The sequence below is a fragment of the Mastomys coucha genome, unplaced genomic scaffold, assembly GCF_008632895.1.
Source record: "Mastomys coucha isolate ucsf_1 unplaced genomic scaffold, UCSF_Mcou_1 pScaffold9, whole genome shotgun sequence".
Taxonomy (NCBI): domain Eukaryota; kingdom Metazoa; phylum Chordata; class Mammalia; order Rodentia; family Muridae; genus Mastomys; species Mastomys coucha.
In genome coordinates, this window is record NW_022196915.1 from 107,952,630 (window position 1) to 107,966,732 (window position 14,103).

At 41.4% G+C, this 14,103-nt stretch overlaps 1 non-coding gene across 1 annotated transcript; it reads right to left on the reverse strand.

The window, feature by feature from the left end:
- Positions 1-12,838: 12,838 nt before the first annotated feature.
- Positions 12,839-12,902, reverse strand: LOC116085475. Its single transcript, XR_004116580.1, has one exon. It is a non-coding gene; the product is annotated as a U7 small nuclear RNA (small nuclear RNA).
- Between the last annotated feature and the right edge of the window lie 1,201 nt (positions 12,903-14,103).

Genomic DNA, 14,103 nt, shown 5'->3' on the forward strand with positions numbered 1-14,103 from the left:
GCTCTTCAGAGTCCTGTACTTTCTCTGCTTTGGGAGTTTCTGGACTGCATCATGCTCCTCAGCTTGCTGATATGTCACACTGGGCCCTGCTCCTGCTATCCTATGGAACTTGTCTTAGTTACTTTTCCATGACAGTGAGAAGACACCATGACCAAGGAAACTTATAGAAGAAAGAGTTTATTTGGGACTTATAGTTTTGGAGGGTTTGAATTCACCATGGCAGGAAGCATGGCCATAGGCAGGTAGTCATAGCATTGGAATAGTAGCAGAAGGCTTACATCTTGATCCACAAGCATGAAGCAGAGTGAACTAAACAAGAATGTCATGGACTTTTGAAACCTAAAAGTACACTCTCCAGTGACACATCTCCTCCAACAAGGCCATGCCTCCTACTCCTTTTCAAACAGTTCTACCAACTGGGGACCAAATATCCAAACACACAAGCCCGTTGGAGCCTGTGAGGAGCTAGACAAACCCAAGACTTTCTCAGAGGGCCTGATGAAAGGGCAAAGAGAACTTTAGTTCTGTGACCAGGAATAAACTTGACAAAGTTGGTCTCATGCTGGAGCCAGTGGCTCAGAGGAGTCAAGTTTGTGGGTTTTGGGGACATGATTCTTCTGGGTTGTGGTTATTAGTCCTTAGGGAGTTGTGTCTAAGATATCCTGTGTTCTCTTTGCCAACATTGTTTAACTCTCTACTGACCTTGGCCATTTCCCATCTTGCAAATAGTATAGAGGTCATTGTATTTCTTAACAAACTTGCTTGGTGTGATGGTTTGTATATGCTCCACCAAGGGAGTGGCACTATTAGAAGGTGTGGCCTTGTTGGAATAGGGGTAGCCTTATTGGAGTAGATGTGTCACTGTGGGTGTAAGCTTTAAGACCCTCATCCTAGTTGTCTAGAAGCCAATATTCTGCTAGCAGCCTTCAGATGAAAAATGTAGAACTCTCAGCTCCTTCTGTGCCATGCCTACTTGGATGATGCCATGTTCTTGCCCTGATGATACTAGATTGAATACATCCTTCATAAGACTTGCCTTGGTCCTGGTGTCTGTTTACAGTAGTAAAACCCTGAGACACTTGGCATTAGTCATCAACTTATGCAGGATCCATTGCTTTTGTGTTCGTTATTTCTCATACCCATTCCTCACCACTCAGGACCCTTATTCTTGCAGTCTCAGGTCAAGGACCATTCTCATTCAAACCACCACAGTACTCTTCCTTGTGTGTTTTTCTTTTTCTTTCTCTCTTTCCATATTCTCCATTTGCATCTTCCCTTGTCAGTGATCCAATGCCTAGTTTATATTTTATGATCAATAGCTGTTCCAATTCCAAAAAGTAAATGATCTCACCAGAGATGTGAAAATGATCTCACCTGAGTCTACATGTAATTGTTAGAGACTATGGGTATGAATTAATCAGTTCATTAACTGATTGATTCAGCAAAGAGCTAGACAATAAGATGTTGTGACATTGTTTCACATTTTATTTCCCTCCACTTAGTCTCTGCTCCTTATAGACAGAGCAGCAACTGTCAATCTAGTCTATGAATTTCCATGTTTCCCAAGTGCTTCCTGTGAGGCAGGTGGAATGGAAGTATGGTGGAGGGGCAGGTGTGGGGAAGCTTGGTTCAACCCTTTATCACGTTTCTTCTATTTGTTTCTTGGGCTGCCATAACAAATACCATAGACAATCTTAAGCATAACTTATTCTTTCTGGGCTCTGGAGTCTGAGAGTTCAGATTGAAGATGTTGGAAAGGGGCATCCACATTCTGAAGTCTCTAGGGATCTTTCCTTACCTCCAGCTGCTTGTAGTCTTTGGCATTCTTTGGCTAATGGAAGTTATCCCTCTAGAATCTTGCCTCTGTGTCTGTGTCCAAATTTGCCTCTCCTTAAGAGATACCAGTTGTACTGGTTGTGGCTTAACTAAAAATGACTTCATCTCTCCTTGATTACATCTGTAAAGACTTGATCTCCAGATAATGTTATAATTACAGGCTCTAAGGGTGAGGTCTCCAGTGTATTTCTGAGAGGAAGCACACTCATCTTTCTCCTCTTCCCTCTCTTTTCCTCCCCTCTACTCTCCTCTCCTTTCCTCTCCTCCCCTTTTCCCCTTGCCCCTCTTCTCCTCTCCTGACTCCCTTCCTTTCTAGTCTTTTCAAAATGTGAAGCTTTCCTCCCTGATTAAAGTTTCTTCTTTATTCCATAGTCTCCAACTTGTCTCCATTTTCTCCACTTATCCATATCACTATCCTCCATTCACTTCTATTCACATCAGTTGTGATGGTTTGTATATGCTCAGCCCAGGGAGTGGTACTATTAGGAGGTATAGCCTTGTTGGAGTAGGTGTGCCACTGTGGGTGTGGGCTTTAAGGCCCTCATCCTAGATCCCCAGAAGTCAATATTCTGCTAGTAGCCTTTAGATGAAGATGTAGAACTCTCAGCAACTCCTATACCAGGCCTGCCTGGATGCTGCCAGGTTCCTGTCTTGGTGATAATGGACTGAACCTCTGAACCTGTAAGCCAGCCCCAAGTAAATGCTGCCTTTTATAAGACTTACATTGTCTTTCACAGCAGTAAAAACCTAACTAAGACACTAGTGTCCTCTGAAACCCTATTTCTCTCTCAGTGATGATGACATGAGATCCCACTGAGGTGGGACTGGATCCAAGAGACATATGAGGAGAGGAAGGAGCCTTTGAGTCTTCAGAGTGACACAAGTCTCAGCAATTGTTTTCTTTTCCCACTCTCTAAATGTCCTAAAGGGTTGGCTATACTATCCATGAGTAAAACATAAAGGTTGGACATAGGGCTGAGAGGAGAAGGCAATCCTGGATGAGAAGGTGTCCAGACAGCTGGTAATTAATCCAAAATTAATTAATCAGGTCTTTTAACTACTTCTTAATGCCTGCCAGAATGTTGTCAAATTTGGCTCAAGTGCATCAGTATATTTCTAAATAAGTAGAAAAGGATTATGGTCCTTAACTTTGGCAATAAACCTTTCAATAAATCCATCAACTGCATCTTCCAATGGGGTTTCTCACAAGACAGTATGCCATATGGAATACTTGAATTTTAATAAAGTCAGTCATGAGGGATGCCACACATTACTGCTGAGGAATCTATGTTATCAAGCTGAGCCAGCTTCTCATATCTAAGAGCTGAGACCACCCAGGCCCACTCTCTTCTTACTCTAGTGTGAGATTTTGGTCAGATCTTAACAGTACCAACTGTATCTTCTTAGTTGTTGATGGGCCATTCTTCAAGTCTGTCTGCCTGCTATTTATTCCCAAGATAGCATCAGTGCCTGCCCCAGCCCCTGATTCCTGGCATCCTAGGCCGGAAAACAAAGGGTTCCATATTGTGGTGATGCATTTTGAGTCACCTCCTGCAGACTGAGCATCTCTGAGGCAGGTGGGGAGAGCTGTTTCTTGTCATTTGCTTCCTGAAGCTGCTCCAGAATAAATGGCACAAGGCAGAGGCTTCAAGACAGAAATGCTCTTCCTTATGTGCTAGATGCCCTGACATCAAGGTGTCAGACAGCTTGATTACTTTTGGTTTGTAGCTAGCAGCCTTTCTATGCTATATCACATGCTCTTTTTTCTGCGTCCCTGCTTTCTACCTCTATACCAAAGCTTCCTTCCAAACACTAGGTTAAAGACAGAATGAGTTAGGTACTAATCTAGTAGCCTCATTTTAACCCAATCAACTTCTTTAAAGGCCCCATCTTGTCTTAATTTGAGGCACTTGGAGTCAAAGCTCTAACATATGAATATTGAGAGCATATGGTACAGCCCCTAACAGCTGCTGGGATTGGCTGGTTTTAGGGGGAGTTTATTTCTTCTTGCGTGTACTTTCTTTCCAGAGCCTACCATCTGTAGTTTGGATGGGGTGCTCCTAGCTAATACCTTTGGAGACTATACTAAAATCTCTGTAGAGTATTTCCCCAAGTATTTCCCAGAGCAAACAGTTTCCTATCTCCTAGAAATATGAAGATTTGGGGGAATAGGGAAGTGGCTCACCCAGTAAGGTGCCTATTGTGCAAATATGAAAGCAGGAGTTTAGTCTTCAGCAGCTACCCTAAAATCTGAGCATGGTAACATATCTCTATCATCCCACTTACAACAAAAACCCCATAGTTTAAAAAAATTTATTTTTATAATTTTTAGCTACATGTGTGTCTATTTTGTAAGTGTGCACACTCACATGAATGTGATGCCCATGGAGCCATGGATATCAGATACCTACAAAGTTGGAGTCAGAGGTGTTTGTGAGATACTCAGTGTGAGTGCTAGAAGCCAAACTTAGGTCTTCTGCAAGAGCAGTATGCATTCTTAACCACTAAGCCATCTCTCTAGTCCCTAAATCAATAAATAAGACATTTATTTAATTTTTTTTTATGATGAGGTTAGAGGAAGGCACTTCAGAAGATGAGGTTAATGTGACAGATTTTTCTTTTTCACCTTGAGCTGGACTATATTTCCCAGACTATTTTGCAGTTAGTGTGGCCATAATTGTTACTTCTGGCTGAAGGAAAGAAGAAATATACTATTTAGTTCTTATGTTATATTTAGTTCTCGTCACCAAATGTGTTTAGTTCTTGTTTATACCACTGTGGAAATAATCTACTACTTTTTTTCTCTCTCTGTTGGGTGGATGACCAAACCCAGGAAGAAATTCTTCCATTAGTTTGAGTCCGTGGAGAACACAATGGGGACAGGCAGAAAACCCTTTCTTTTCTTCATCTGAACTTTATACATATGGAAAAATAATCTTTGTGTGAAATTCCAGAATTTATATGATAACAGCCACCATTACAGTGTTTTACAAACATTATATCATGAAGCCAATCTTTATTTTCTTTCAAAAGTATTTACTACATTAATATGTTGACTTATTGTACATATCTGTATATGTGTGTGCCAAGGTGTATACATGGAAGTCAGAGGATAACTTTCTAGAGTTTTTCCTTCCCTTCCACCCTGTGGGTCCTAAAGGTTGTGACATACATCTTAATGTTCAGAGTCATTTCACTGGCCCTCTTTCTATTTTCTTTGTTGCCTTTGGCTTTCATTTTCTGGGGACCAGGTAGCAGCATCTGCATTCCAGTTAGAACAACCAAGCACCATGGAGAATAGAGAGGAGATTTGACAAGGCCTTTAACACATTTTTCAGCCTTGTAGCATGTAACCACCTCAAGGGCAGTCTCCTTGATCCCTGAGTAGTGTCAACCTCCCACCGTGGATGGATGTCAGGGTTGACTGTTTGCTGGGCTAGTCTGACTTAAGCTGTAGTACCTTGCTAGGTCCTGGTCAGCTCCTAGGATGCAGTTTGAGCCTACTTGTTCTTTCATGTCTCTGTTGGCACTAATTCATGGGATTCAATTTCTGGTTTAGTTTCTATTTCTAGTTTTGTTTTTGTCTCCTATAGTTACACTGCTTTCTAAGAAATTGGAAATTTTCACTAGAAGTGTAGGTCCTAAAATTCCATCCTTTATGAAGAGACCTAAGTCATTTTCATTCAGACTTCTAGACCTCCAATGATGTTCACTTACCATGATCCAAGTTGCCCTGTCCTCTGCTTTCCTGGCCCAACGATTCTTCAAGACTAGTTTTCCTTGATTGAGACTAGCAATGAGCTGAGCCTGGTACAAAGTGTCTTGTCCCATCTCTGTGATCCCGTGTCTTTGTGTGTGAGTGTATGTTGGTTAGCAAAAGCTTGTGGAAGATTCTGAGGTGGACTGTGAAAGATGTTTAAGATTTGAGGAATTGGTGAAAAGTTCCCATAACTTTTCATGAGGAGACATGAGTAGACATTTATGTGCACCAGACAGAGCCCCGATGACAGAAGGAAATAGTTCCACCCAAGTCTGGGTTGGTGAGACAATGGCTTTCTTGGGGTTCCTGAAGGAAACATAGGAACTCTTGGCAGCTGTATCTACCCAGCAGAGGTGATGACTCACGAAAAACACATCACTGGGGTATCCAGCACAGCTTTTAGGCAGAGCTACCAAAGATTCCTCTTTCCCCCCTGCGATTGTTTATTTCTTGTGTGACAGTGAAGGGGGCCTAGTGAGCCTTGTAAACTTCCTGCATCTGTGTTTAATGAGTCTTGTGAGCCAAGGGGATATTTCAGTCCATGGGAAGCAGCTATATAATGCAGGGCTGTCCTTTCCTCAGAATTGAGCTTTCAGGTCTGAAATGGGGTGCACCAGGCCCTGCCATGTTCTCCTAAAGCCTCAGGGCCCTTTCCTTTGCATTTCTACCTACCCAGCTATCCTATGCAGGGACTTTGTGCTTTGTTTCAGATAGCTCTAGACCTTGAGTGGTCCAGGATTCCCTGGGACTCCAGAGTCAGTTTACCTTCTCATACAGAGACCCCAAACTGTTACATTTTTTTTCCTTCCCTGCCACATACTCACTCCAGCCTTAACCGATGGCTAGCTGATAGGCAGTCTGTAGGATCAATTCTGTGTTCCTTGGGTCAGGACAAACTGCAGAGATTCTCTGCCCTCTCAGGCCACTGTCCGTTCTGTTTCTTCCTATATGGGAAGCTACAATCTATATTGACTTTTCCTTTGGGTTCAGTTTCCTCAGTGAATTTTCTACCTTCATATCTTCATCTCAGGACCTCTGGAAACTCACTTGAAGTGTCAGGAGTGTGTTTTGAATATGAAATGTCCTCCATAGCTCATATATTTGAGTGTATAGTCTCTAGATGGCAGTTCTGCCTGGAGAGGAAGTTGTGACACTTTTAAGAGATAGGTCCTAGCTGGAGGAACTGGGTCATTGTGGGAAGGGTGAGCTTTAAGGTTATTAGCATGCTCTGTTTTCAGCCTCTAGTTCCAGCTTTGTTGAAATGTCACACAGTCTACATCCTCCATGAAATGAAGGACATTATTCCCTCAAATTGTGAGTCCAAATAAGCTTCACCATTCAGTAGCTTCCTATATATTTGGTCACAGTAATGTGAAGAAAGGTAACTGATACAAATGGGGATCCTTAAGAGTTCATTTTAACTGTAGCAAAGAAAGTTAAGTCTGTTGTATCATAGTCAGCTTTGAAAACCAGCAGACAAGGTATTTGTGGAAAAAATCTAAAGGGATGCTCTTGGCAGTTTCTGAGCTGAGCATTAGCCTATGAGTGAGAAGACTGATGAATAAATTAAAGGGGCTGGGAGATGGAGGCACTAATCCAGCTAGCTAGGAAGCCATTTCCATAATCTTGAATAGGTGGTTTTAAAAAATGGCAGCTGAGGAGAGGGGCACATATGCTTTGTGAGGTTATGCTTGTGTACAGGAAACCATTATTTGCAATGAGTGTGGGAGAGAAGAACCTGCTCTAACTGGTCCCAGATCTCCAAGTTAACATTCTGTAAAAGATGGAGTTCCAGAGAGGAGGCTGGTTTAAAAAGGAAGAGAGCCTTCAATTTCTGGTTACAATCTGCCATGCTACAGCATCTGTTCTGCCCCGAATGCACACAGCCCCTGCCCCCTTCCTTGTTTCTTCTCAATTTATCTTTCAGGAGCAGATCAGCCTTCCCAAGTCATCATGTCACATAATTCTTAGATCATTGTGGCTTAATTGCTATTTGATCATGTTCAGCCTCAGCCCTTGAACATCAAGGGCGAATTTACAGGAAGAAAGAAGAGATTTTCTCAGCACAGTGACACCGAGGCCCCTAGAGCTGCACACTGAGTCCCTTTGTACATAGGTTCTTAGTGGCATGGCACTGCATTTAGATAACACCTGCTGCCAACAAAGCCCTGAGCCGCAAGAGTCTTGCCACTGAAGGAAATACAGCATTTGACAGGAGGGCTGAGCTCACTGTCACTTCAGATATCAACCGTGCCCTCCTTTACTATTCTGAGATGCACTAATCATTCCGCAGACGCAGCCTGGGAGAGTTTCAGGCCTAGGAATTCTGAGTAACGGAGACACAATGTAACCCATGTATCACTCATCTCTTTCCTTCCAGCAGACACGGGCTCTGCTTTTACCCGCCAGTGTTATCTGAAGTTGTATTTTGCTTGAGATATAAGGCTTTGTGATCGGAACAGAGACACATTCAAAGGCGTTCTCTTAATTTAAAAACAAGCCAAATGTACGGTTGCAGAGCAGATTGCTGCAATTCTTGGGGCATCTGGGGTTTATTGCTTTCTGAAGATATATGTGTCTTGTGTAGATGACATGAGCTACCATATCAGCAGCAACTGGTGAGCAGCTTACAGAGTATTAACTATTGGCTGCTCTGACAAAACATTTGAAAGAAACAACTTGAGGGAGGAAAGGTAGTTCTTGAGAGTTCAACTCACTGTCACTTGGTAGGGTATTATGGTGGTTGGAATGTGTGGCAGGAGCTATCACATCATTGCAGACAGGAAACAGAGAAATCTATAGAAAGGGAATAGTGATAATATGACCTTGAGGACCTGTCTCCAGTGACGATGTCCTCCTGCTAGACTCCACCATCTGAAGTTCCTATAATCTCCTCATATAGCCCCACTGGCTGGGAAACAAGTACTGAAAACATGATCATGGAGGGCAGGCATTTCACATTCAAACATCTCAAGGAACAAATCTTGTGCTTGTTAAACACAGAACAATACACTAAGGGAATGGTACTTTAGTTAGTTTAATCATTCATTCAAAAATTAGCATTATGATGGTGATGATAATTTTGATGATAGTGTGTGCACATGTGTGTGCATATGTATGTACATGTGTGTGCATGTATGTAGTATATGTGTGTGCATGTGTTTGTGCTTCACATGTGTGTACATGTGAGTGCATGTGTGTATATGCCATGTTCATGTGTATATGTACACATGTGTAATATGTACATGCATATGTGTGTACATGTGTGTACATGTGTACATGTGTGTTCATGTGTGTGTGTGTATACATGCATACTAAAATATGCATATGGAGGTCAGAAGACAGCTTTTGGAAATCTGATCTCTCCTTCTACCATGGGCCTGTAAATAGATCATTTAGATTATCAGGGCTACATAGCAAGCACTTCTACCTACTGAGCCATCTCACCAGGTCTAGTGACTCACTCATCAGAGTACTTGAAGTCTGCTGAGCACCCAACACTGTGGATACCAAAAAGAGTCTGGAAATATATAACTTCTACAACAGAGGGACTTACAGGCCAGTTGGGGGTACAGAGGCCTGAAACAGAAAATTTGGTACAGTGTACTGAGGGACAAAATTCTTGGCAAGCTGTGGAGGAATGGAGAGTAGTTCTGGAAAGCAGAAACCCCATTCACTTCTCTCCAGTCCAGCTGCATGTTCAGCTTTGCATCTAAAGAAGATTATGCAAAAATGTAAATGTAATATCATCATGCAACCCCGAGATTCCCAAGAGAACTAAAAAGACATTCCTATGAAAGCCTGCATAATGATTCACAAAAGCCAAAAGATAGAAACAGCTCAAATATCCATCAGCTGATGAGTAGAGAAACCAAATGTGATATATCCATGCGGAATATTATTCACCCCAACAGGACAAGACAAAGAACTATGCTATAATAGGGATGGACCTTGAAAACATTACATGAAGTGAAAATAGTCAGACATATTCTATATGATTCTATTTATATTAAATTCCCAGAATAAACAAATACACAGAGACAGAACATACATTGATGGTGACTAAATGTTAGGGGAAGAGGGGACAAGGAGTAATTGCTAATGGGTACAGTGTTTTCTTCAGAGATGATGGAATGTGCTAGACAGACATTGTACATTGGAAATACAAATATAAAAATTGGGTTCTGGTTCTCAAGATCCTACACTCATCAATCCAAAATAGTTAACTGTAACTAATTAGAATCTGAGTATACAGGGCTATACAGAAATGAGAATTCTTCCAAAGCATCAGAAACCGGCCAGGAAGCCAGCAAACTGACTACAGAGAAACAGTTCAGAAAGACAGCCTACTCTCCAGCAGGGAGCCCAGGAGGATATCACTGTCTATAACAGCCAGGCAAGGAAGCTACATCCTGCTTAAAGTGGCTAGCTAATACTGGTTTTCACAGTACAGAACTCTAGTCAGTTAGTTCATGCTTTACCACCCTCAGCCCATGAAATAACCTTCTGTAAGCCAAAATCAAACTTTTCTTTAAGTTGTTTTTGTCACTAATAAAAAAGTAGCTGTTACAGCACCCTATCTATAGCTTCATGGAACCATCTAGAAACTGACAGTGGTGAAGGTCAGAAATCCTACCATCCTGGTAGGACTAGCATTGGGATCAAAGTCAATACAAGTAGAGAGATGTGGACATGCACCTGAACTGTGAACTGTGATTGACCTGATAGAATACATGTATGACAATATTTAAGACATGAAGGTGGGGACAGAAAAGCAAGTAGGGGAGGTAGATCAGTTGTCTGGTTATCTAGTTGTCCACATGATGGTGTCAGCATAACATTATATTTGAGAACAGATTTCTTTGCCCTCCCTGTCTTGTTTTCCTGTTATAGATTTTGTAGCTGTTCTTTGTGTCAGGATTTTATGTGTGTAAATCGGGTAAGAAGTTAGACTCCCCTTGGGAAATACATGGAGTAGGAGTTGAAATGATGAGGAGGCTGGGAAATATTAAATGTTTATTATATAAATTCTTGTTGCTGTTTATGTTTCTGGCTTTAAAGGAAAGAGAGCTAGAACATATTTCTTCTCAGGCAGAAATATTTCAGAATAGGTGAGATTGGGGAGAACATACTACCAATATATACAAGTTGCAAAATGTGACTTGATTCTTATTGGGTCAGCAGCAACAAAGATGAACTGGTCATGGTTTATAGCTTTAACAGGTGAAGGACCCACACTCATTACTCCTGCTATTTTACCACCAGCTTTAGTATAGTCTTTGGTGGCTACACCTAGGGGACAGAGAAGGCAGAGGAATGGTTTTCATAATTCTTGATGCTAGATCCTGAGGGTGAGATGGGTAGAGGCCAGTCTACCTTGCTGGGACTTTGGGTGTAGCTTGTTAGTCCTTAGAAGATTGCGTGATTGCTGTCCAACTTCAGCCTGTAGCAAGACCCTGGAGATGGAGCTGGCAGAAGCTAGTTTTTCAGTTGAATGCCCAGGTGGGAAGATGCCTTGAACTTCTGGCTTCTCAAGAATCCAAGTGAGAGGATAATTTCATGGCTTAGTCTAGTGTAGAAGTGTATAACTTTGGGACTGGGGAGATGGCACAGTTGATAAAATGCTTGCTTCACAAAAATAGAGACCTGAGTTTGTATGCATAGCATCCAGGTAAGAAGATGAACACTGTTCCATGTACCTTAATTCCAGCACTAGGAAGTTAAGATTGGAGAATCCCTGGAGCTTGCTGAGCTTGAGTGAGAGACTGTCTTAGATACTACATTGGATAAGCAATTGAGGAAGACACCTGACATTGACCTCTGGCTTCCACATATCCTTCCAATTTTCAACCCTCTCTTTTTAAAAATAATCCACTGAGTTTATGTGCATGGGTATAAGGACATCCAGAAAAGCATGGGCACACTCCTTCAGAGTGAATATTCTCGCTTCCTAGCAGTCATTAGCTACCAATAGCTCCTTAGCTAGAGGAGCCTCATGAGCACTCCCGCCGTGCATACTGGAATGTGGATTGCCTTGATCTATAGCAGGACTTGTGCAGGCAGCCATAGCCTCTGTGAGTTTGTGAGTACACTGGCCATATTATGTCCAAGGAGAGTGTTTAACAGAGCCCTCCTCATTCTGAGCTCCTATAATCTTTTTACCTGTTCTTCCATATGTGCCCTGAGTCTTGAAGGTGTAGTATTTTCAGCTTTAAGGCTGAGCACCAACAGCCACTTATCATCTGCTCTTTAACCACATATGAGTCACAATAGGAACCACTGGGTGCTGCAGAAAAAAAAATCTCTGATGAAGTCTGAGGCTGCACTACTTTATGAGTATAAAGATAAGTATTTAGGAGGCATGCTGATGTTTTGTCTAAAATAATGCTAGCAGTTTCTCTCCTAGGGCTTATCACCTCCTTACCCACAGGTTCTTGGCCAATTTTATAGTACTAGACATGAGTTACCTCCTGTAGAGTATGCCTTAAATTTAATCAAAAAGCAGTTGGTTACTCCTATCACAATCATGTTGTACCAATGAGCATATCTTGATAATAAGGCTGCTTATTATTGTAGTTCAGAGTTCACTACTGGGAAAACACTATGAATTCTTCCTGGCCTCTTTATTTTTGGACTGATTAAAGACTATATTTCAAAAGATTTGTATTAAAACTGGTATTTTTAAATTTTGCTCTTAAATGGCTCTTTTTTTCTTTTTACAAACTTATCCCTCATACTACTGAACATTTTAAAAGCTGGTATTTAAACATAATCATTTTGGGGACTGAAGAGATGGCTCAGTGGTTAAGGGTACTTGCTGTTCTTCCAGAGGTCCTGAGTTCAATTCTCATCAACTACATGGTGGCTCACAACCATCTATAATGTGATCTGATGCCCTCTTCTGGCATGCAGGAGTACATGTAAATAGAGTACTCATAGATATAACAATAAATAAGTTTTTAAAAATAATCATTTCAAGTTTTAAAGTAATTCTGAAATATAAAATTTGTGACTAATAGTGTGATGGTTAATCATCAATGTCAATAAGATTGAACTATGTGGAAACACAATTCTGGATGTGTCTGTGTGCCAAGGACCAACCTCAGCTTGGGATAAAGTCCTGAGGAAGGGGTGTAGGGGAGTGACAGAAGAAACAACTCAAAGTCAACAATAGAATGCAAGCTGACAGCTCTGTAGTCTGTTGAGAAAGCTGTCTGCACAAGGCAGATCTCTAGATAGCTCTTGGGCTTTCTGACCAAAATCAGAAAACCCTGGGAGAAAAATTCTAAAAGAGCTGTTTGCTCTCCAAGAAATTCTCTCTAGGTAGCTCTCTCTTGCAGACCAAATTCAGTCTTTTACTTACATATTAATTCAGTCCTATACCTAGTTTCACTTTTGATTACCCCACAAATCAGCATTTTATGACCATAGCCCCTTGGCTTAGAAAAAAAATACAAGTGCATTTTTTTTAAAAAAGAAAGCAAATGAATTCAGAGATCCTCCTGCATTTGTAAGCATAAACAATAAGCTGGTTGGGTGGGATCCTACTCTGATCACCACTCCCACCATATCTGGACCTAAACTCTCTCTGTCTCAGGCTAACCTTGAATTCAGAAATCTACCTATCTTTGTAAGCATAAACAATAAACTTACTTGGGCGGGATCTTGCTCTGAGATCACCATTCCCCAAATCTCCTTATCTTCTTCACTGATATCTTTCTGATTAAACTGGCTAATTACTGCAGCTGCCTCTGTTCTTTTAGGCCTGTGAAGCCCCTTATACAATTTATATTGCATCCTTATATTTTGCACAGTTGAGAATTCCCATAAAGGACAGCTCTTACACTGATTTATATAATCTAAAACTCATGTCTTCAGAGTTCACAGCCTTAAGAGCTGTCCTGAAGGTCTCAGCTCAGAGAGACACATTCTTGCTTCCCAGAAATGTGCTGGTTTATTTATTTGTTTTGTTTTGTTTTGCTTTTGATTATTATGGAATCATTAAACTTGACAGAAAAGACATTTCCCTGAAAGAGGAATATAAAATAAAATATATACATTATTATTCAAACAAGCCTTATGCCTACAGCAACTGTCAATACTTGTGGAGGCTGTGCCCTGTTGGACCTGCTCCAGGGGCAGAAACCATGTCATACCCAGACATGCAGGACTTAGCATCTGTGAGTATGTTTCCAGAAAGATTTAGCTGAGGAGCTGAGGAGGGAGGGTCTACCCTGATTGTGAGTGCTAGCAGCCTATTGCTGAAGTCCTGGGCTGAATAAACTGGAGAGAGTAAGCTAAACACAAACATTCACCTTTTTGTGCTTCTTGATTGCAGGTTCAATGTGACTTGCTGTCTCAGATTCTTGCTGCTGAACCTTCCCTGACATAATGGATAGCTCCCTCACAGTGTGAGCCTAAATATACCTATCCTTCCTTAAGTTCTTCTTGTCATGTACTTGGTTATAGCAGCAAATAAAGTAACTAATTCAAACAGTAAATATAAT